The 24604-nt window shown below is 34.3% G+C and overlaps 1 protein-coding gene and 2 long non-coding RNA genes across 3 annotated transcripts in view; all 3 read right to left on the reverse strand.

The window, feature by feature from the left end:
* LOC130049243 (slit homolog 2 protein-like) overlaps nt 1–24604 on the reverse strand; it is a 126702-nt gene that overhangs the window by 40106 nt on the left and 61992 nt on the right. The window lies entirely within an intron of this gene.
* On the reverse strand, nt 2099–3978 carry LOC125664578 (uncharacterized). Its single transcript, XR_008797732.1, has 3 exons — nt 3697–3978; nt 3331–3484; nt 2099–2915 (listed from the first exon to the last, which is right to left on the reverse strand). It is a non-coding gene; the product is annotated as an uncharacterized LOC125664578 (long non-coding RNA).
* On the reverse strand, nt 9152–11031 carry LOC125669179 (uncharacterized). The gene is made up of 3 exons (XR_008797733.1): nt 10750–11031; nt 10384–10537; nt 9152–9968 (listed from the first exon to the last, which is right to left on the reverse strand). It is a non-coding gene; the product is annotated as an uncharacterized LOC125669179 (long non-coding RNA).

The raw sequence follows: 24604 nt of genomic DNA on the forward strand, positions 1-24604 counted from the left end.
CTTTTCAAAAGTGTCATTGGGGACTTTTCAGAGTTAGTAATCTTTAGGGTCAATTTCTTTGGTTTTGCAATGTGTTGCCTTAACTAACCCCCGGGATTGGTCTTGCGCATAATTTCAAACTTTAAGACTATGTTTAGGGTTAGGACTACAGTCTACCCCCTGGAAAAGTGTTATTGGGGACCCGGTTATGGTCTTCGATAACACTTTTCAGGACCTTAGGCAAAAAAGTGTTATTGGGGACTTTTCAAAAGTGTCATTGGGGACTTTTCATACTTAGTCATTTTTAGGGTCGGTTTCTTTGGTTTTGCAATGTGTTGCCATAACTAGCCCCGGGATAGGTCATACACTCAATTTGAGACTTTAAGACTATGATTAGGGTTAGGGCTATAGTTTATCCCCTTGAAAAGTGTTATTGGGAACCCGGTTATGCTCTTCGATAACACTTTGGGGAACTTTAGGCAAAAAAGTGTTATTGGGGACTTTTCAAAAGTGTCATTGGGGACTTTTCCTACGTAGTCATTTTTAAGGTCAATTTCTTTGGTTTTGCAATGTGTTGCCATATATAACCCCTGGGATTGGTCTTACGTATAATTGGAGACTTTAAAACTATGATTAGGGTTAGGGTTAGGGTTAGGGATATAGTCTACCCCCTTGAAAAGTGTTAATGGGAACCCGGCTATGGTCTTCAATAACACTTTTGGGGACTTTAGGCAAAAAAGTGTTATTGGGGACTTTTCAAAAGTGTCATTGGCGAATTTTCAGACTTAGTCATTTTTAGGGTCAATTTCTTTGGTTATGCAATGTGTTGCCATAACTAACCCCCGAGATTGGTCTTACATGTAATTTGAGAAATTAAGACTATGATTAGGGTTAGGGATATAGTCTATCCCCTTGAGAAGTGTTATTTGGAACCCGGTTATAGTCTTCGATAACACTTTTGGGGACTTTAGGCAAAAAAACTGTTATTGGGGACTTTTCAAAAGTGTCATTGGGGACTTTTCAGAGTTAGTCATTTTTAGGGTCAATTTCTTTGGTTTTGCAATGTGTTGCCTTAACTAACCCCCGGGATTGGTCTTGCACATAATTTCAAACTTTAAGACTATGTTTAGGGTTAGGACTACAGTCTACCCCCTGGAAAGCTGTTATTGGGGACCCGGTTATGGTCTTCGATAACACTTTTCAGGACCTTAGGCAAAAAAGTGTTATTGGGGACTTTTCAAAAGTGTCATTGGGGACTTTTCATACTTAGTCATTTTTAGGGTCGGTTTCTTTGGTTTTGCAATGTGTTGCCATAACTAGCCCCGGGATAGGTCATACACTCAATTTGAGACTTTAAGACTATGATTAGGGTTAAGGCTATAGTCTATTCCCTTGAAAAGTGTTATTGGGAACCCGGTTATGCTCTTCGATAACACTTTGGGGAACTTTAGGCAAAAAAGTGTTATTGGGGACTTTTCAAAAGTGTCATTGGGGACTTTTCCTACGTAGTCATTTTTAGGGTCAATTTCTTTGGTTTTGCAATGTGTTCCCATATGGAAAAATAATACATAAAAGTATATTTTTAATATATTATTAATACAGTCATTTTTGTACTTTTTTGAAATAATACAAAAAAAATATATTATTTTTGTATCACAAAAAAAATGGGTAACTCATTTTTATATTAAATTCTGACTTTGATTTTTTAAAGGGTATTATTTTTGTATCATTTTGGACTTAGATTATTTTCAATATATTATTTTTGTATTTTTAGGGACTTAGTTTTTTTTCAAGCATATTATTTTTGTATCAAAATTAAACTTAGTCATTTTCACTGTATTATAATTGTATTTTTTTTTAACTTAGTCATTTTTAATCCAAATCTTTGATTTTATATGTATTAATTTTGTATTATAATTGGACTTAAAAAAATTTCCCAGTGATTTTCATTGTATAAAAATTGACTAATTTTTAAATTGAAATATAAAACTTATAACTTGTGGAAAACATGATGCAAGATTTAGCTTCTCAACTTCACAGTAAAGATTTCAAACTTTTAAGTTTAGACAACTTTATCAGTTGCATGCATAATGAAATAATAAGGAAGTATACTTCTAAATAACACTGGAGACATTATTTATTGCATGATATTTCCAGGACAGTCTGTAAAATACAGTATAGTTTCTTTTGACTTCATCTAGGTTTCCCATTCTAATAATTGTCATGCAGTCTAATTCTACTGATAACTCTTAAATAAGCTTTTCAATAAGATACAATGTACCATTGTACCTTATTAATACTATCTTCTCATCAAAATAACACAATAAAAATTGTAATCTCTGAACTCAACAAATTATTTCTCCACTTTGTTTGGGTTTACTGCAAGTGGCAGTTGCTATTGCACACACAGAAAAATAAATAAAGTCCTACACATAAATGGCTATCAACTGTCCAGAGCTTGGTCTCAAAGAAATAATGTCACTGAAAAATATGTTGTGCAGAATATGAGCATTTACACATGTACTTCACATTATCTCCATTACTTCACTAAAGCATAGAATGATGGACCACAACAGTTCTCATTACACTATGATGAATGAACAATGTTTCAAGTTTCACAAAGCACATCTCGTCTAAAATCATGTCCACTAAAATGAACCACACTACTGTCTCGCCTGAAAGTGGCTCTGCACTCCACAAATTTTAAGGACATTTGGTTGATGAGCATAGTTCGTTTGAAAAACCATCACTGAATCCACAATAGGCAGAATATGGTAAGCACCTATTACAGATACTTTATCATTTTACACTGTCTTGTTGACTGATGTTTCTTCTCCATCTGACATTCCCTTGAAAAATTCTTGCTCGCAACTTCCATAATTTAAAGTTTGTGTCATCTTCTGGAGGAATTGATTGGCATAAGACATGTCAGATACCTGAAAATGAAACACAAGAAATCAACTGAAATTGAACATTTTCTCTGCAAATTTTAATTTTAAAAAAAAATAATTTCATTTTCAAAAATAAATGAGGGCATGAACTTTACTTGTTACTGTTTTATACCAGCATGCTTTACGAAGCGTGTTAGCACTTCAACAAAAGTATGCTGATGTGCAGCATTGTTGTTCATACAATTCATTCTAAAGATGTCTGACACTTTGATCTACAGGTTCACAGAGTTAATTTTGTTTTTTTAAATTCAACCGCAGGGGCATATATACATATATCTTCAATGTCCTCTAATGAAAGAATTTTTTTTTAAAACTGTAACACAGGCACCTGAAATTTTATCCTTAAAGGAGGACATCGGAGTATAAATAGCAGCCAATGAGAAAAATGGTGGTTTATTACTTTCTGCAATGCTGCATCCTGGTATTATTCAATCAACATCATTGTCGTCTTCAAAGTCAGTCTGCTTCCTCAAACTTCAAAGTTAGATAGGCTATGCTATATCTCCCGGATTTTTAGGATTATCTGACAAGGAATAGTCGGCAGTTGGGAAAACCTATGATAGAATTGGTCACATGAAAACAAAAACAACTAAAATTTATGAACTTAAACAACGATATATTATTTCACATTGATCATCATCGGGCAACTATCAGGTGCGATTTTACCACAAGTCACTTTGAAAAATAAATATCTATTTCTCAAATACGCAATTATAGGATTTATCAAATAATAATATTAAAGAAAACGAATAAGAAAAATGCATACCGATTGTGAAAACAACGTGCAAGTTCATCGGCACGGGCGCGCCATTACCACTCGACCTCGTGGCTTTTCAAGTTTGGTAGGACTGCTTCTTCCAGTGTTATACACGTCGCATACCCCATAAGAATACTCTAGGAGCCTTTAACAAGTTGTCCACAAAATAGATTGTATACTCTCCACGTGTTTCTCCCATTGTTTTGCTTTCCTTTCCTCACAATGTTCACAGATCGACGATTTCAAAATATGGAAGCGGAAGTGACTGTAGATAGAGTTCGGGTGACTCCGTAATCAATTTTAAATTATTACATTCTTAGTATTTGTTTTAAAAAAACAGCTATGAATTATGAATTAGTTTCTAATAGCAGAAAATTTAAACAAACGAGATAATAACAGCATATTTACGAAAGATAAATACAAGACTAGAATTTTCGGCCGTCTTCGTACTTTCACGCGATTGGTCGAAGTTCCAAAATCTGTAGCTCTCAAATTTGATTGGTTGAATGTGTGACGCTGCCATTTTCAAAGTGATTAGACTGTCGCAATATTTCGGAGGTTATTTTGCATAAATTGCTAAATATTCCGTGGTTGAGTGGAATGAGGACCGGAGTCCAGAATCACGGAATATATAAGGAAGGTGACATCCTGCAAGAACGGCATGTCCAGACGTTTTGGGCCGGGTGTACGTAAAGTTCTTGTGATCATCACAACATGGTAAGTTAAAGTAATGCCCAAGATTTCTTTATTTTGCAGCAGATGAAACTTTCAGTTTATGTAGTATGGAAGGATAGTTTTTCAAAGTAAAGTTGACTTTACAATTTTCTGAAAATTATAGCTAGGCCTATATTCCAAAACAAAACCTAGGCCTTAGCGGTCAAATTTAAAAAAAAAGATCGAGGGGGGGGGGGGTTTACTCGTCCTGCATAGTTCAAGCTTGTCCAGTTTCCACACTATAGTCATAGATCTATATAGAAGGGGGGGGGGTGGACAGCAGCAGATCCAGGATTTCCAGAAGGGGTACCTCCAGTGAATATGGTCTCAAATCCGGTGAATATGTGATATGAACCGTTTGCATTTGTATAGATTATAAAGGGACAATAGATAGACTATATGATAATGTTTTATATATATATTTTTTTATAATATTCTATTACAGATTATGCAGTGGTCAAGGCTGACGACAAGTGGTGTGACTTGAAGATAGCCCTTAGGAACAAAGTTAGTGCACTTTGCAACGCAGAAGAAACGGCAGAAGCAGAGGGAGGATGAGTCTCAAGACTGATGTGTTATGAAGATCATGGACAGACTAGATATGAATACCATATAAGGTCACAGACAGACTAGATATGTATACCATATAAGATCATGGGCAGACTAGATATGTACATACCATATCATCAGCTCACTGACAGACTAGATATGTATGTACCATATAACATCATGGACAGGCTAGATATGTATAAAATACTGATTAAACATCTAGCAATTTATTGAATCTTGTACAATGAAAATGACAACAATTTGTTATTATTTATTATATTTATGATAATATAGCCCAAAGTATTTAATAGTCGCTTTTTAAATCTCTACAATAGTAGCCAATGCGACATGGGATATTATGTTTACTGTAACAATGGTTTTAACTTTTAATAGTAGCTGAATTAGTAGCCAATGCATGTCTTTTTATGCCTCGAGATCGGGGGGGGGGGGGGGGGGGGGGGGGGGGGGGAGCATATTGGCATATTGTTTTTGTCCTGTCTGTCATTCTGTCTGAAACTTTAACCTTGCTAATAACTTTTGAACTGTAAGTGATAGAGCTTTGATATTTCACATGAGTATTCCTTGTGACAAGACCTTTCCGTGAGTACCAACATTTTTGACCCTGTAACCTTGACCTTTGAGTTTGACCTACTTTTTGAAAACTTTAACTTTGCTTATAACTTTTTAACAGTAAGTGGTAGAGCTTTAATATTTCACATGAACATTCCTTGTGACAAGACCTTTCCATGAGTACCAACACTTTTGACCCTTTGACCTTGGAGTTTGACCTACTTTTTGAAAACTTTAACCTTGTTAATAACTTTTGAACTGTACGTGATAGAGCTTTGATATTTCACATGAGTATTCCTTGTGACAAGACCTTTTCGTTGGTACTAAACCTTTTGACCTTGACATTTGACCTACTTTTAGTTTTATTTTTACATTGGTCATAACTTCTAAATGGTAAATATTAGAGCTTTAATATTGTACATGAGCATTTCTTGTGACAAGATCTTTCTACTGGTACCAAGATATTTGTCCTTGTGACCTTGGCCATCTCTGGGATTGGCCATTATCGGGGACATTTGTGTTTCACAAACACATCTTGTTTCCCCTTGCTTTTGATTGATTTTGCATAACTAAGTTGATTTGACTGAAGGTTTTATTCATATATTTTTAAAGATGTCAGATTTCTTTCTTAAAATGTGATTGAAAGCTGTTTTCAAAAACTATTAAAACATGTTTTTTACAATTCTTTTTACTTTTCTAGGCACTGCATTGTATTATTTTTGGCACATTAATATACTTTTTGTGTATCATTCTTGTACTTTTTTGAAATACAAAATGTATTTTTTTTGTATTTTTTTAAATATGTATTGTTTTTATACTTTTTTTTTTAGTAATGTATTATTTCTATTCCCCATCTTTGAATACTTAGATGTTGATACAAATTTAATACAATTCATATTTTTTTCCTATTTTAATTTTTCAAGGTGAACCAAATAATACAAAAATAATATGTTGATACAAAATTAATACAAATCATATTTTTTTTCCTATTTTTTTCAAGGTGAACCAAATGATACAAAATTAATATGTTGATACAAAATTAATACACTTTGTATTTTTTTTGTACTTTTTTAATCCTACTCCAAAATGTATTATTTTTGTACTTTAAATTGGGATTTAATACATAAATAATACAAGAGTATAGAAATAATACATCAAATGTATCATTTTTGTATTTTTACTAAGAAATAAAGTATATTAAAAATATATTTTTGTGTGTTTCATTATTTAGAAAGTGTATTATTTTTGACCTAATTTGGAACCAAGATTTAGATGGTTCCAAATTTGGTCATTAAAAATATATTTTTTTGGTATCATTTTAGTATTATTTTCTTGTATCATTTTCATATTTATTTTCGATATGGGTTGCCATATATAACCCCTGGGATTGGTCTTACGTATAATTGGAGACTTTAAAACTATGATTAGGGTTAGGGTTAGGGTTAGGGATATAGTCTACCCCCTTGAAAAGTGTTAATGCGAACCCAGCTATGGTCTTCGATAACACTTTTGGGGACTTTAGGCAAAAAAGTGTTATTGGGGACTTTTCAAAAGTGTCATTGGGGACTTTTCGGACTAAGTCATTTTTAGGGTCAATTTCTTTCATTATGCAATGTGTTGCCATAATTAACCCCCGGGATTGGTCTTGCGCCTAATTTGAGACTTTAAGACTATGATTGGGGTAAAGGATATAGTCTACCCCCTTCAAACTTGTTATTGGGAACCTGGTTATGGTCTTCGATAACACTTTTGGGGACTTTAGGCAAAAAAGTGTTATTGGGGACTTTTCAAAAGTGTCATTGGGGACTTTTCCAACTTAGTCATGTTTAGGGTCAATTTCTTTCGTTTTGCAATGTATTGCCATAACTAACCCCTGGGATTGGTCTTACGTATAATGGGAGACTTTAAAACTATGATTAGGGTTAGGGATATAGTCTACCTCCTTGAAAAGTGTTATTGGGAACCCAGTCATGGTCTTCAATAACACTTTTCGGGACGTTAGGTAACAAAAAGTGTTATTGGGGGCTTTTCAAAAGTGTCATTGGGGACTTTTCGAACTTGGTCATTTTTAGGGTCAATTTCTTTGGAGTTGCAATGTGTTGTCATAACTACCCCCGGGATTGGTGTTACGCGTAATTCGAGACTTTAAGACTATGATTAGGGTTAGGGATATAGTCTAACCCCTTGAAAAGTGTTAATGCGAACCCGGTTATGGTCTTCGATAACACTTTTGGGGACTTTAGGCAAAAAAGTGTTATTGGGGACTTTTCAAAAGTGTCATTGGCGAATTTTCAGACTTAGTCATTTTTAGGGTCAATTTCTTTGGTTATGCAATGTGTTGCCATAACTAACCCCCGAGATTGGTCTTACATGTAATTTGAGAAATTAAGACTATGATTAGGGTTAGGGATATAGTCTATCCCCTTGAGAAGTGTTATTTGGAACCCGGTTATAGTCTTCGATAACACTTTTGGGGACTTTAGGCAAAAAAACTGTTATTGGGGACTTTTCAAAAGTGTCATTGGGGACTTTTCAGAGTTAGTCATTTTTAGGGTCAATTTCTTTGGTTTTGCAATGTGTTGCCTTAACTAACCCCCGGGATTGGTCTTGCACATAATTTCAAACTTTAAGACTATGTTTAGGGTTAGGACTACAGTCTACCCCCTGGAAAGCTGTTATTGGGGACCCGGTTATGGTCTTCGATAACACTTTTCAGGACCTTAGGCAAAAAAGTGTTATTGGGGACTTTTCAAAAGTGTCATTGGGGACTTTTCATACTTAGTCATTTTTAGGGTCGGTTTCTTTGGTTTTGCAATGTGTTGCCATAACTAGCCCCGGGATAGGTCATACACTCAATTTGAGACTTTAAGACTATGATTAGGGTTAAGGCTATAGTCTATTCCCTTGAAAAGTGTTATTGGGAACCCGGTTATGCTCTTCGATAACACTTTGGGGAACTTTAGGCAAAAAAGTGTTATTGGGGACTTTTCAAAAGTGTCATTGGGGACTTTTCCTACGTAGTCATTTTTAGGGTCAATTTCTTTGGTTTTGCAATGTGTTCCCATATGGAAAAATAATACATAAAAGTATATTTTTAATATATTATTAATACAGTCATTTTTGTACTTTTTTGAAATAATACAAAAAAAATATATTATTTTTGTATCACAAAAAAAATGGGTAACTCATTTTTATATTAAATTCTGACTTTGATTTTTTAAAGGGTATTATTTTTGTATCATTTTGGACTTAGATTATTTTCAATATATTATTTTTGTATTTTTAGGGACTTAGTTTTTTTTCAAGCATATTATTTTTGTATCAAAATTAAACTTAGTCATTTTCACTGTATTATAATTGTATTTTTTTTTAACTTAGTCATTTTTAATCCAAATCTTTGATTTTATATGTATTAATTTTGTATTATAATTGGACTTAAAAAAATTTCCCAGTGATTTTCATTGTATAAAAATTGACTAATTTTTAAATTGAAATATAAAACTTATAACTTGTGGAAAACATGATGCAAGATTTAGCTTCTCAACTTCACAGTAAAGATTTCAAACTTTTAAGTTTAGACAACTTTATCAGTTGCATGCATAATGAAATAATAAGGAAGTATACTTCTAAATAACACTGGAGACATTATTTATTGCATGATATTTCCAGGACAGTCTGTAAAATACAGTATAGTTTCTTTTGACTTCATCTAGGTTTCCCATTCTAATAATTGTCATGCAGTCTAATTCTACTGATAACTCTTAAATAAGCTTTTCAATAAGATACAATGTACCATTGTACCTTATTAATACTATCTTCTCATCAAAATAACACAATAAAAATTGTAATCTCTGAACTCAACAAATTATTTCTCCACTTTGTTTGGGTTTACTGCAAGTGGCAGTTGCTATTGCACACACAGAAAAATAAATAAAGTCCTACACATAAATGGCTATCAACTGTCCAGAGCTTGGTCTCAAAGAAATAATGTCACTGAAAAATATGTTGTGCAGAATATGAGCATTTACACATGTACTTCACATTATCTCCATTACTTCACTAAAGCATAGAATGATGGACCACAACAGTTCTCATTACACTATGATGAATGAACAATGTTTCAAGTTTCACAAAGCACATCTCGTCTAAAATCATGTCCACTAAAATGAACCACACTACTGTCTCGCCTGAAAGTGGCTCTGCACTCCACAAATTTTAAGGACATTTGGTTGATGAGCATAGTTCGTTTGAAAAACCATCACTGAATCCACAATAGGCAGAATATGGTAAGCACCTATTACAGATACTTTATCATTTTACACTGTCTTGTTGACTGATGTTTCTTCTCCATCTGACATTCCCTTGAAAAATTCTTGCTCGCAACTTCCATAATTTAAAGTTTGTGTCATCTTCTGGAGGAATTGATTGGCATAAGACATGTCAGATACCTGAAAATGAAACACAAGAAATCAACTGAAATTGAACATTTTCTCTGCAAATTTTAATTTTAAAAAAAAATAATTTCATTTTCAAAAATAAATGAGGGCATGAACTTTACTTGTTACTGTTTTATACCAGCATGCTTTACGAAGCGTGTTAGCACTTCAACAAAAGTATGCTGATGTGCAGCATTGTTGTTCATACAATTCATTCTAAAGATGTCTGACACTTTGATCTACAGGTTCACAGAGTTAATTTTGTTTTTTTAAATTCAACCGCAGGGGCATATATACATATATCTTCAATGTCCTCTAATGAAAGAATTTTTTTTTAAAACTGTAACACAGGCACCTGAAATTTTATCCTTAAAGGAGGACATCGGAGTATAAATAGCAGCCAATGAGAAAAATGGTGGTTTATTACTTTCTGCAATGCTGCATCCTGGTATTATTCAATCAACATCATTGTCGTCTTCAAAGTCAGTCTGCTTCCTCAAACTTCAAAGTTAGATAGGCTATGCTATATCTCCCGGATTTTTAGGATTATCTGACAAGGAATAGTCGGCAGTTGGGAAAACCTATGATAGAATTGGTCACATGAAAACAAAAACAACTAAAATTTATGAACTTAAACAACGATATATTATTTCACATTGATCATCATCGGGCAACTATCAGGTGCGATTTTACCACAAGTCACTTTGAAAAATAAATATCTATTTCTCAAATACGCAATTATAGGATTTATCAAATAATAATATTAAAGAAAACGAATAAGAAAAATGCATACCGATTGTGAAAACAACGTGCAAGTTCATCGGCACGGGCGCGCCATTACCACTCGACCTCGTGGCTTTTCAAGTTTGGTAGGACTGCTTCTTCCAGTGTTATACACGTCGCATACCCCATAAGAATACTCTAGGAGCCTTTAACAAGTTGTCCACAAAATAGATTGTATACTCTCCACGTGTTTCTCCCATTGTTTTGCTTTCCTTTCCTCACAATGTTCACAGATCGACGATTTCAAAATATGGAAGCGGAAGTGACTGTAGATAGAGTTCGGGTGACTCCGTAATCAATTTTAAATTATTACATTCTTAGTATTTGTTTTAAAAAAACAGCTATGAATTATGAATTAGTTTCTAATAGCAGAAAATTTAAACAAACGAGATAATAACAGCATATTTACGAAAGATAAATACAAGACTAGAATTTTCGGCCGTCTTCGTACTTTCACGCGATTGGTCGAAGTTCCAAAATCTGTAGCTCTCAAATTTGATTGGTTGAATGTGTGACGCTGCCATTTTCAAAGTGATTAGACTGTCGCAATATTTCGGAGGTTATTTTGCATAAATTGCTAAATATTCCGTGGTTGAGTGGAATGAGGACCGGAGTCCAGAATCACGGAATATATAAGGAAGGTGACATCCTGCAAGAACGGCATGTCCAGACGTTTTGGGCCGGGTGTACGTAAAGTTCTTGTGATCATCACAACATGGTAAGTTAAAGTAATGCCCAAGATTTCTTTATTTTGCAGCAGATGAAACTTTCAGTTTATGTAGTATGGAAGGATAGTTTTTCAAAGTAAAGTTGACTTTACAATTTTCTGAAAATTATAGCTAGGCCTATATTCCAAAACAAAACCTAGGCCTTAGCGGTCAAATTTAAAAAAAAAGATCGAGGGGGGGGGGTTTACTCGTCCTGCATAGTTCAAGCTTGTCCAGTTTCCACACTATAGTCATAGATCTATATAGAAGGGGGGGGGGGGGGGGTGGACAGCAGCAGATCCAGGATTTCCAGAAGGGGTACCTCCAGTGAATATGGTCTCAAATCCGGTGAATATGTGATATGAACCGTTTGCATTTGTATAGATTATAAAGGGACAATAGATAGACTATATGATAATGTTTTATATATATATTTTTTTATAATATTCTATTACAGATTATGCAGTGGTCAAGGCTGACGACAAGTGGTGTGACTTGAAGATAGCCCTTAGGAACAAAGTTAGTGCACTTTGCAACGCAGAAGAAACGGCAGAAGCAGAGGGAGGATGAGTCTCAAGACTGATGTGTTATGAAGATCATGGACAGACTAGATATGAATACCATATAAGGTCACAGACAGACTAGATATGTATACCATATAAGATCATGGGCAGACTAGATATGTACATACCATATCATCAGCTCACTGACAGACTAGATATGTATGTACCATATAACATCATGGACAGGCTAGATATGTATAAAATACTGATTAAACATCTAGCAATTTATTGAATCTTGTACAATGAAAATGACAACAATTTGTTATTATTTATTATATTTATGATAATATAGCCCAAAGTATTTAATAGTCGCTTTTTAAATCTCTACAATAGTAGCCAATGCGACATGGGATATTATGTTTACTGTAACAATGGTTTTAACTTTTAATAGTAGCTGAAGTAGTAGCCAATGCATGTCTTTTTATGCCTCGAGATCGGGGGGGGGGGGGGGGGGGGGGGGGGGGGGGGGGGGGGGGGGGGGGGGGGGGGGGGGGGGGGGAGCATATTGGCATATTGTTTTTGTCCTGTCTGTCATTCTGTCTGAAACTTTAACCTTGCTAATAACTTTTGAACTGTAAGTGATAGAGCTTTGATATTTCACATGAGTATTCCTTGTGACAAGACCTTTCCGTGAGTACCAACATTTTTGACCCTGTAACCTTGACCTTTGAGTTTGACCTACTTTTTGAAAACTTTAACTTTGCTTATAACTTTTTAACAGTAAGTGGTAGAGCTTTAATATTTCACATGAACATTCCTTGTGACAAGACCTTTCCATGAGTACCAACACTTTTGACCCTTTGACCTTGGAGTTTGACCTACTTTTTGAAAACTTTAACCTTGTTAATAACTTTTGAACTGTACGTGATAGAGCTTTGATATTTCACATGAGTATTCCTTGTGACAAGACCTTTTCGTTGGTACTAAACCTTTTGACCTTGACATTTGACCTACTTTTAGTTTTATTTTTACATTGGTCATAACTTCTAAATGGTAAATATTAGAGCTTTAATATTGTACATGAGCATTTCTTGTGACAAGATCTTTCTACTGGTACCAAGATATTTGTCCTTGTGACCTTGGCCATCTCTGGGATTGGCCATTATCGGGGACATTTGTGTTTCACAAACACATCTTGTTTCCCCTTGCTTTTGATTGATTTTGCATAACTAAGTTGATTTGACTGAAGGTTTTATTCATATATTTTTAAAGATGTCAGATTTCTTTCTTAAAATGTGATTGAAAGCTGTTTTCAAAAACTATTAAAACATGTTTTTTACAATTCTTTTTACTTTTCTAGGCACTGCATTGTATTATTTTTGGCACATTAATATACTTTTTGTGTATCATTCTTGTACTTTTTTGAAATACAAAATGTATTTTTTTTGTATTTTTTTAAATATGTATTGTTTTTATACTTTTTTTTTTAGTAATGTATTATTTCTATTCCCCATCTTTGAATACTTAGATGTTGATACAAATTTAATACAATTCATATTTTTTTCCTATTTTAATTTTTCAAGGTGAACCAAATAATACAAAAATAATATGTTGATACAAAATTAATACAAATCATATTTTTTTTCCTATTTTTTTCAAGGTGAACCAAATGATACAAAATTAATATGTTGATACAAAATTAATACACTTTGTATTTTTTTTGTACTTTTTTAATCCTACTCCAAAATGTATTATTTTTGTACTTTAAATTGGGATTTAATACATAAATAATACAAGAGTATAGAAATAATACATCAAATGTATCATTTTTGTATTTTTACTAAGAAATAAAGTATATTAAAAATATATTTTTGTGTGTTTCATTATTTAGAAAGTGTATTATTTTTGACCTAATTTGGAACCAAGATTTAGATGGTTCCAAATTTGGTCATTAAAAATATATTTTTTTGGTATCATTTTAGTATTATTTTCTTGTATCATTTTCATATTTATTTTCGATATGGGATAACTAACCCCTGGGATTGGTCTTACGCATAATTGGAGACTTTAAAACTATGATTAGGGTTAGGGCTATAGTCTACCCCCTTGAGAACTGTTATTGGGGACCCGGTTATGGTCTTCAATAACACTTTTGGGGACCTTATGCAAAAAAAGTGTTATTGGGGACTTTTCAAAAGTATCATTGGGGACTTTTCATACTTAGTCATTTTTAGGGTCGGTTTCTTTGGTTTTGCAATGTGTTGGTATAGTTAACCACCGGAATAGGTCATAAACTCAATTTGAGACTTTAAGACTATGATTATAGGGTTAGGAATATAGTCTACCCACTTGAAAAGTGTTATTGGGAACCCGGTATGGTCTTCGATAACACGTTTGGGGACTTTAGGCAAAAAAGTGTTATTGGGGACTTTTCAAAGGTGTCATTGGGGACTTTTCAAAAGTGTAGTGTCATTGGGGACTTTTCCTACTTAGTCATGTTTAGGGTCAATTTCTTTGGTTTTGCAATGTATTGCCATAACTAACCCCTGGGATTGGTCTTACACATAATGGGAGACTTTAAAACTATGATTAGGGTTAAGGTTAGGGTTAGGGATATAGTCTACCCCTGAAAAGTGTTATTGAGGAACCGGTTATGGTCTTCGATAACACTTTTGGTGACTTTAGGCAAAAAAAGTGTTATTGGGGACTTTTCAAAAGTGTCATTTGGGACGTTTCGGACTTAGTCATTTTTAGGGTCAATTTCTTTGGTTATGCAATGTGTTGCCATAATTAACACCCAGAATTGGTCTTGCACGTAATTTGAGATTTTAAGACTATGATTAGGGTAAAGGATATAGTCTACCCCCTTGAAAAGTGTTATTGGGAACCTGTTATGGTCTTCGATAACACTTTTGGGGACTTTAGGCAAAAAAAGTGTTATTGGGGACTTTTCAAAAGTGTCATTTGGGATGTTTCAGACTTAGTCATTTTTAGGGTCAATTTCTTTGGTTATGCAATGTGTTGCCATAATTAACACCCAGGATTGGTCTTGCGCGTAATTTGAGACTTGAAGACTATGATTAGGGTAAAGGATATAGTCTACCCCCTTGAAAAGTGTTATTGGGAACCTGGTTATGGTCTTCGATAACACTTTTGGGGACTTTAGGCAAAAAAAGTGTTATTGGGGACTTTTCAAAAGTGTCATTGGGGACTTTTCAGAGTTAGTCATCTTTAGGGTCAATTTCTTTGGTTTTGCAATGTGTTGCCTTAACTAACCCCCGGGATAGGTCTTGCGCATAATTTCAAACTTTAAGACTATGTTTAGGGTTAGGACTACAGTCTACCCCCTGGAAAACTGTTATTGGGGACCCGGTTATGGTCTTCGATAACACTTTTCAGGACCTTCGGCAAAAAAGTGTTATTGGGGACTTTTCAAAAGTGTCATTGGGGACTTTTCATACTTAGTCATTTTTAGGGTCGGTTTCTTTGGTTTTACAATGTGTTGCCATAACTAGCCCCGGGATAGGTCATACACTCAATTTGAGACTTTAAGACTATGATTAGGGTTAGGGCTATAGTCTACCCCCTTGAAAAGTGTTATTGGGAACCCGGTTATGCTCTTCGATAAGACTTTGGGGAACTTTAGGCAAAAAAAGTGTTATTGGGGACTTTTCAAAAGTGTCATTGGGGACTTTTCCTACGTAGTCATTTTTAGGGTCAATTTCTTTGGTTTTGCAATGTGTTGCCATAACTAACCCCTGGGATTGGTCTTACGTATAATTGGAGACTTTAAAACTATGATTAGGGTTAGGGTTAGGGTTAGGGATATAGTCTACCCCCTTGAAAAGTGTTAATGCGAACCCGGTTATGGTCTTCGATAACACTTTTGGGGACTTTAGGCAAAAAAGTGTTATTGGGGACTTTTCAAAAGTGTCATTGGGGACTTTTCGGACTAAGTCATTTTTAGGGTCAATTTCTTTCGTTATGCAATGTGTTGCCATAATTAACCCCCGGGATTGGTCTTACGTGTAATTTGAGACTTTAAGACTATGATTGGGGTAAAGGATATAGTCTACCCCCTTTAAACTTGTTATTGGGAACCTGGTTATGGTCTTCGATAACACTTTTGGGGACTTTAGGCAAAAAAGTGTTATTAGGGACTTTTCAAAAGTGTCATTGGGGACTTTTCCAACTTAGTCATGTTTAGGGTCAATTTCTTTGGTTTTACAATGTATTGCCATAACTAACCCCTGGGATTGGTCTTACGTATAATGGGAGACTTTAAAACTATGATTAGGGTTAGGGATATAATCTACCTCCTTGAAAAGTGTTATTGGGAACCCGGTCATGGTCTTCGATAACACTTTTCGGGACGTTAGGTAACAAAAAGTGTTATTGGGGGCTTTTCAAAAGTGTCATTGGGGACTTTTCGAACTTGGTCATTTTTAGGGTCAATTTCTTTGGAGTTGCAATGTGTTGTCATAACTAGCCCCCGGGATTGGTCTTACGCGTAATTCGAGACTTTAAGACTATGATTAGGGTTAGGGATATAGTCTACCCCCTTGAAAAGTGTTAATGTGAACCCGGTTATGGTCTTCGATAACACTTTTGGGGACTTTAGGCAAAAAAGTGTTATTGGGGACTTTTAAAAAGTGTCATTGGGGACTTTTCAAAAGTGTCATTGGGGACTTTTCCTACTTAGTCATGTTTAGGGTCAATTTCTTTGGTTTTGCAATGTATTGCTATAACTAACCCCTGGGATTGGTCTTACGCATAATGGGAGACTTTAAATCTATGATTCGGGTTAGGGTTAGGGTTAGAGGTATAGTCTACCCCTGAAAAGTGTTATATGGGACCCGGTTATGGTCTTCGATAACACTTTTCGGGACCTTAGGCAAAAAAAGTGTAATTGGGGACTTTTCAACAGTGTCATTGGGGACTTTTCGTACTTAGTCATTTTTAGGGTCGGTTTCTTTGGTTTTGCAATGTGTTGCCATAACTAGCCACCGGGATAGGTCTTGCGCGTAATTTGAGACTTTGAGACTATGATTAGGGTTAGGGCTACAGTCTACCACTTTGAAAAGTGTTATTGGGAACCCGGTTATGGTCTTCGATAACATTTTTTGGGACTTTAGGCAAAAAAGTGTTATTGGGGACTTTTCAAAAGTGTCATTGGGGACTTTTCGTACTTAGTCATTTTTAGGGTCAATTTCTCTGGTTATGCAATGTGTTGCCATAATTAACCCCGGGATTGGTCTTGCGCGTAATTTGAGACTTTAAGACTATGATTAGGGTAAAGGATATAGTCTACCCCCTGGAAAAGTGTTATTGGGAACCCGGTAATGGTCTTCGATAACACTTTTGGGGACTTTAGGCAAAAAAGTGTTATTGGGGACTTTTCAAAAGTGTCATTGGGGACTTTTCAAAAGTGTCATTGGGGACTTTTCCTACTTAGTCATGTTTAGGGTCAATTTCATTGGTTTTGCAATGTATTGCCATAACTAACCCCTGGGATTGGTCTTACGCATAATTGGAGACTTTAAAACTATGATTAGGGTTAGGGTTAGGGCTATAGTCTACCCCCTTGAAAACTGTTATTGGGGACCCGGTTATGGTCTTCGATAACACTTTTGGGGACCTTATGCAAAAAAAGTGTTATTGGGGACTTTTCAAAAGTGTCATTGGGGACTTTTCATACTTAGTCATTTTTAGGGTCGGTTTCTTTGGTTTTGCAATGTGTTGGTATAGTTAACCACCGGAATAGGTCATAAACTCAATTTGAGACTTTAAGACTATGATTAGGGTTAGGAATATAGTCTACCCCCTTGAAAAGTGTTATTGGGAACCCAGTATGGTCTTCGATAACACGTTTGGGGACTTTAGGCAAAAAAGTGTTATTGGGGACTTTTCAAAAGTGTCATTGGGGACTTTTCAAAAGTGTAGTGTCATTGGGGACTTTTCCTACTTAGTCATGTTTAGGGTCAATTTCTTTGGTTTTGCAATGTATTGCCATAACTAACCCCTGGGATTGTCTTACGCATAATGGGAGACTTAAAACTATGATTAGGGTTAAGGTTAGGTTTGGGGTATAGTCTACCCCTGAAAAGTGTTATTGAGGACCCGGTTATGGTCTTCGATAACACTTTTGGGGACTTTAGGTAAAAAAAAGTGTTATTGGGGACTTTTCAAAGTGTCATGAGGGACTTTTCGGACTTAGTCATTTTTAGCGTCAACTTCTTTGGTTATGCAATGTGTTGCCATAACTAACCCCGGGATTGGTCTTACGTGTAATTTGAGACTTCAAGACTAACATTAGGGTTAGGGATATAGTCTACCCCCTTGAGAAGTGTTATTGGGAACCCGGTTATAGTCTTCTATAACACTTTTTTCATGAAAATTTCTGATAATTACTTCTTAATGTCACTTCCCTGTTAACTTGCATCCCCCTAGATAACATAAAACTTATATCTTTAATCACAATAAACATGGTTTAACATGCAGACTAGGTCTATAAAACAATTGTTAATGATTTAAAAAATTATAGCTATCAATTTAAAATGATGTGATGCATTGTGATAATTGATTGAAAGGAGTTTTAAATTAATTCTACAAATGACACTGATTCTAATAAGGTACAATGATCTCCAAGATAGACCAACCTACATGTACATATCCCCAGTATCGACTAATTATAAATCTCTTTTGTTCACCGAGGTACTGAGAATAGACTGATAGCTGAATTTTTAATGCTTATTAATAAATCTATTTCATCATGAATATACTTGCACGTTGCAGTAATTTAATATCTGTGATAAAAACAATTATAATCAGTGCTCTTATTTAATACTTTTTAATAATGTGCCTAACTCTGCAAATTCGCCATCCAGAATACGGTCGGTAAAGACTGCAGTGTGGTGTTGCAGAATCGCTGATAAGTTGACAGGTGATGTTTGGCTATGGGGATTTCCAAAATGTTACAAAGTTGAACAAGAATTAATATCATATGGATTAAATCAGTTGTCTATAAGTGATATAAAATTCAACCAGAATCTAATCTCTTAGATGTTCTATATTTGTCCATTATAGGATTCAAATAGACTTCCTATTGTTCGCTTATAGTATGTTTTAAGTTTCAAAACACTTTCATTCACCTTATTGACTTCTCTTGCACACTTACGACAAACTTTATCAGTATGGGTGTCTGGATTTATGCAATATTCTGTCTTGGATGATCCTTGGAATAACTTTGCAAAATTCACCATTTTTGTACATTCTTTTCTGCTTCTCCTAATTATGCAATTAGTTTTAATACTGCATCAATAAACTGAAAGAAGTCTTTCAAATGATAAAAACAATAATCACTATAATTATTTTGGCTCCACCATGAAACCAAAACCTTACCTCCTAGAATCATGAAATTTACAATTCTGTTAGAGGCCTTCCTGCTCTATATCACTAAGAATTTAGTTTTCCATAAATGATATTCGGTTGTATAGAAGAATTTGAGACATTTTTTCGACCTTTGACAGTTTTTGTCCCGCCCTAAGGCCCCATGCGTGAAGGAGTCCTGAAATTTACAAGTTACGTCTGCCTTGTCCCGAAGATGCTTCATATCAAATTTTAAAGGAATTGGAACAATAATTATCAATTAGTTAAAACAGTTCTATTTTTCACACATTTAATAAACCAACATTTTGGCCCCACCCTGATACCAAAACCCCTACCCCCTGAGATCATCAAATTTACAATTTTGGTAAAGGACTACCTGTTCTTTTTATATGTCCATTTACTTTCAATTCAGTATCAATAGCACTAAAGAAGATGCTATTTAAGTGTTTTACACATAAACACTGTATACATGTACCGAGTTTGGCCCTGCCCTGGGGTAAGAACCTCTATCAAAGGGATAATAAAATACACAATTTTGGCATTATAAGTATGATAGAGAGCAGAAATTTAGACTTCTGAAATACAGTAAAATTTGGACAAAATGATAAAGTAATAAAAACAACATAGAGACTTGAGCAAGTCTACATGGAGGTTTCAAATTATAGTTCCTGCAATCATGTTACCAGTTGTGCTTTACATCGCATGACAGTTCTTGCATGTTTTCCCAGAACTTGACAGCACAACATTCAAACGTCTTATATATTTCCATTTACAAAATACTGCAAGATATGTCCTCTTTCTTTTGAAGATCTTTTTTCTGACTCTGCCACCTTTACCCCTACAAGCTAGGTGACACAAAATATTGTAACTATTTTTTTTTCTTTACGAATTTAGAGTACTATAAAATATGAATGAAGTAGATGATTACAATTTTAAAATTGATTACACAATGAAAGCTAACTTTGAAATTATCTGAATGAATTGTGATTACAGTAAAATCAAACCATGATACTTACATATAGTGGTAACCTTGTGACAATTCTTTTTAATGTAAAAGATGAGGAAATATCTAATATATAACTCATGCAGTGAGTATGTATTTCCAAGTAAAGGAGTTTACTTAAATAAAAACAGTATTTCAGGTGGATGACAAAATTATTTCAATTACAAATTTCAATCTATTACAAATTTTGATCTATTTTCATATCAACTGTTGAAAATAAATTGCACTCAGTCTCAACAGCTGGTTAAAGTTCTTGTTAAGTAATCCAGACCAGGATTTGAACCTAGATATACCATAAAAGATTATGGTTGCTTTACCTTAAGCTACCTGGATTTGAAACTGAGAAGAACCTTCACCACTGCCATGTTTTGATTTTACTAGTCCAGCAAAACAGATTTCATTGATGTTGTCAAGACTTTAAGTAGATTTTGTCTATCGTAAAACCGAAAAAAGATTATTTTGATTATAATGAGCATTAGAATATGACATTTACATGAAATCATTCGTTCATTCGAATACAAAATCAATCTAAATTATTCTGTTTAAGTTTTGTCATTGAGCTAAAGAATTTCGGTAGGTCAAAGAGGAGGTAACTTCACCAAGGTCACGGAGTACAAGCTGTGGAATGTAAGCAAAGAGAAAAGAGTGAACGAAGCAAAAGACAATAAATCGAATTTTCAAAAATATTTCGATATTACCTTAAGACAAGGTATTTATTGTAAGTTAATGTAGGAGATGAGGAGATATCTAATATATAACTCATGCAGTGTCATAATATTGCTATAGTACATAATAAGGATACAAATCATTCGTTAAAAATTATCTATTTAATGCTTGTTTAAGATAAATGGACGATGATTAAGCAATGAAGAAGCAATATTTTGATTCACACGTAGAACATCGCAATATACAGGAAGGTTAATCAATGATGCATCATGTGCTTCTATGCATCCTTGATAACTTTACTGATAAGATCGGCACATGATGGTTTGAAAAATTTGCCTAGTTGTCATTGCTGTGAAGTCTGTTACAGCTTCATGCTTCATTTGTTTTATGTGTTTCCAGCAATATTTGTGGTCAATGTACATCTTAAATAATTAGGATTATAAGTTGTTGGGAATTTATGTAAAATCTGTCCAAATTTATTTTCAACGGTTACGAAAAGCAGATTACAGTTGAACATTACCGTAAAACATGTTGACATCCATACAAAAATGGTTTTCTAATTAGCTAAATGTGTTTTAGAATTAACAAGAGATGTTTGTAAAACACATATCCCCCCCCCCCCCCCCCCCCCCCCCCGGTGCAAAATTGAAAAGGGTTATACACACACATCAATTAATTGAGAGTAATATCATCAATTCAAAATATTGAGCAGACAATATCTTCCTATGTCAAGAGTGCATTGACCATGTGATCTAAAAATCAATAGCTAGGGGTCATCAACTCCTGAAGATGTACCAGTGTAGGAAGTTTGATGTCTGTCAAGCAAAGGATTCTCAAGATATTGAGCGGACAGTATATTCCTATGTCCATTCGACCCTTAACCTTTGACTACGTGACCTCAAAATCAATAGATGTCATCTTCTCCTGATGATGTACCAGTGTACCAAGTTTGATGTCTGTCAAGAAAAGGATTCTCGAGACATTGAGTGGTCAATATATTCCTATGTCCAGTTTGACCCTTGACCTTGGACCAGGTGACCTCAAAATCAATAGGGGTCATCTACTCCTTAAGATGTACCAGTGTACCAAGTTCGATGTTTGTCAAGCAAAGGGTTCTCAAGATATTGAGCGGACAGTATATTCCTATGTCCAGAGTAGGTTGACCCTTGACCTTTAACTTGAAAAACAATAGGGATCCTCTTCTTTTCATAACCAACCCACATATGAAATATCATTACGTTCAAGTGAATGGTTCTCAAGATATTGAGCGGACAACGCCTGGTCTACCAACTGACCGACCAACAGGTGCAAACCAATATGCCCCTCTTCTTTGAAGGGGGGCATAATAAAACCCTATCTTTCTCTTAGGAAAACTTGAAACATTTCCTTTTGATATCATTTGTTTAGCTGTAACATTTTGGGAAACATACTGGTATATTGGATGTTTGTATCTTTTAAAACACTCTCGCCTTGAATTACTGTAAATATCATTAATGTAAATTATAGCATGATTCTATAAAGTTCTGTCCATAGAAATCATATTCACATGCTGTCGTTCTGTAATCTAACACATCTAGAACCGTGAAATATAAATCCCTCGATCAAAATCATATCTCATAGATCACATATTCTTATATACATCTTTTAAAGCTGTATGACCCGATGTTCATGTATTATTTTTGTACATAATTACTTTAAACCAGATTAATTACTTTATAAAGTTATTAACTTTCCCTTAATTACATGCTTGAAAACATCTGCATGTAAAAGAAAACAGTGCGAATATTATCTAGAAAGTAAATATAGTGGCTACATATATAAATCATCCCATAATAGACGTCTATAAATAGACCCAAGTGCGTCAGGGGAATCCCAACATGATGTATTAACTCGTACGCAAATTTCTAGTTTTAAGGCTGAAAGAGCGTAAAACAACGAATTACTAGGAGGTATTTGATATTTTTATTTCTATTAATTAAACTTATGGTACGGTACTGTTATTACAAAATACACAGCTTTGCACAGATAAGACCACCGATGATCTGAAAGTTTGAACTGGTCACGTGACTGTCACTTGAAATGGCAAAGTGACGCGGTTATTTGTAAACATCGATTTAAAATCAAATTATTTGGCTTAAAACAGGTGAAATAATTTATGATATGTCGTACAGTCTCATAACTACATACGTGCGATGATTTAATAGTGTTTTTACGAGATGGAAAAAAATATCGTAATTCGGACCATACAGCTTTAAACATGTCCTGTTAAATTCGAAATTGGTAAAAACCAGACCAAGGCTAACTTTTCAGTCACCATTACTTTCCTTCTCTGAATATTTAGTGGGTCAAGCATGCGTCGTAGTCTCGAATTATATATATAAACAAAACGGCTAAAATTTAGCATTCATTTTTCGAAAATCGGTGATATCTTTTTTAAAGTACATATATATCGAGGAAAAATTAAGAATGATGGAAGCAACATTACCTAATCATCATCTTCTAAACCTTTTTGTCGACATATATATATTTCATTTAAGAAAGAATACCACCAAAAACAGACGTTTGCCACTAACTGTCGATGCAGACGAAAATCATCGAGCGATCATATATATGAGAAAATAGGGTGCCCTCCAAAACCTGTCTGTTTCTAAATTATACTTCATGTAAATATAACTTTAAAACTTGAATTTAACTCTGAAAAGAAAGCTTTTTATCATGATATCTAACAATCTTATCTAAATGAACGATTCACAGCGTTATAGCGATTTAAAAACCTGGGCCCTTATTCACAAAAGATCTTACGACTAAGATGCAAAAAATAACTCTGTCTGATAATCAAATACCGATCGCAAGGTCATAAGTATGTATTAAAGTTTTATAAACCATGGATGTACTTTACATATTAATTAAGAAAGTCTACAAGAGATGAAAAATAAGGAAATTACAGTGTTTGTAAATTTTGATCTTAGTCGTAAGATATAGTTTATGAATAGGTGCCCAGGTGTGGACATAATAGCAATCAATTTTATGCCACTATGTTTTGTTTGCCACTAAGTGACATTTCAGACGGTATTATTTGCCATCATGTGATACGATTCATCTATATATATGCTTATGGTTGATATGTATTATTCTTTATTTGTTTTTTATTGATTACTTACAACTGTCCAATTCCGATGGAACATCTTCTTCCAGCATATTTTCTGTTTATGTTCACACCTGAAATTCCTTTAAAATATAGAACAACTTTTAATTCACAACTAACGAAATAATGCTTTTTAATCTCATTGTAATCATTGGTAAGTAACAAGTCTACATGGGGTCAAATTCCTCTTGAACTTATCATTTATTTATTTATTGTTAATTACCCGCATCTATTATATCTGCTATCTTCACATGGTATGATGCTTCTACTACATGGATGTACCAATACCCAGCAATTAATAGACATAACATTGTTAAACTTTTTATTACCCTCTCCTATATACCTCGTCAAACACACAAGAGTTTATCATCATATGAAATTTAATAATCAAGACAAGTTGTGATTTCTCAAAGATTATGAATGCAGGGTTTGACTAACTTTTTTTCATTGGT

Source organism: Ostrea edulis, chromosome 8, assembly GCF_947568905.1.
Source record: "Ostrea edulis chromosome 8, xbOstEdul1.1, whole genome shotgun sequence".
NCBI lineage: Eukaryota > Metazoa > Mollusca > Bivalvia > Ostreida > Ostreidae > Ostrea > Ostrea edulis.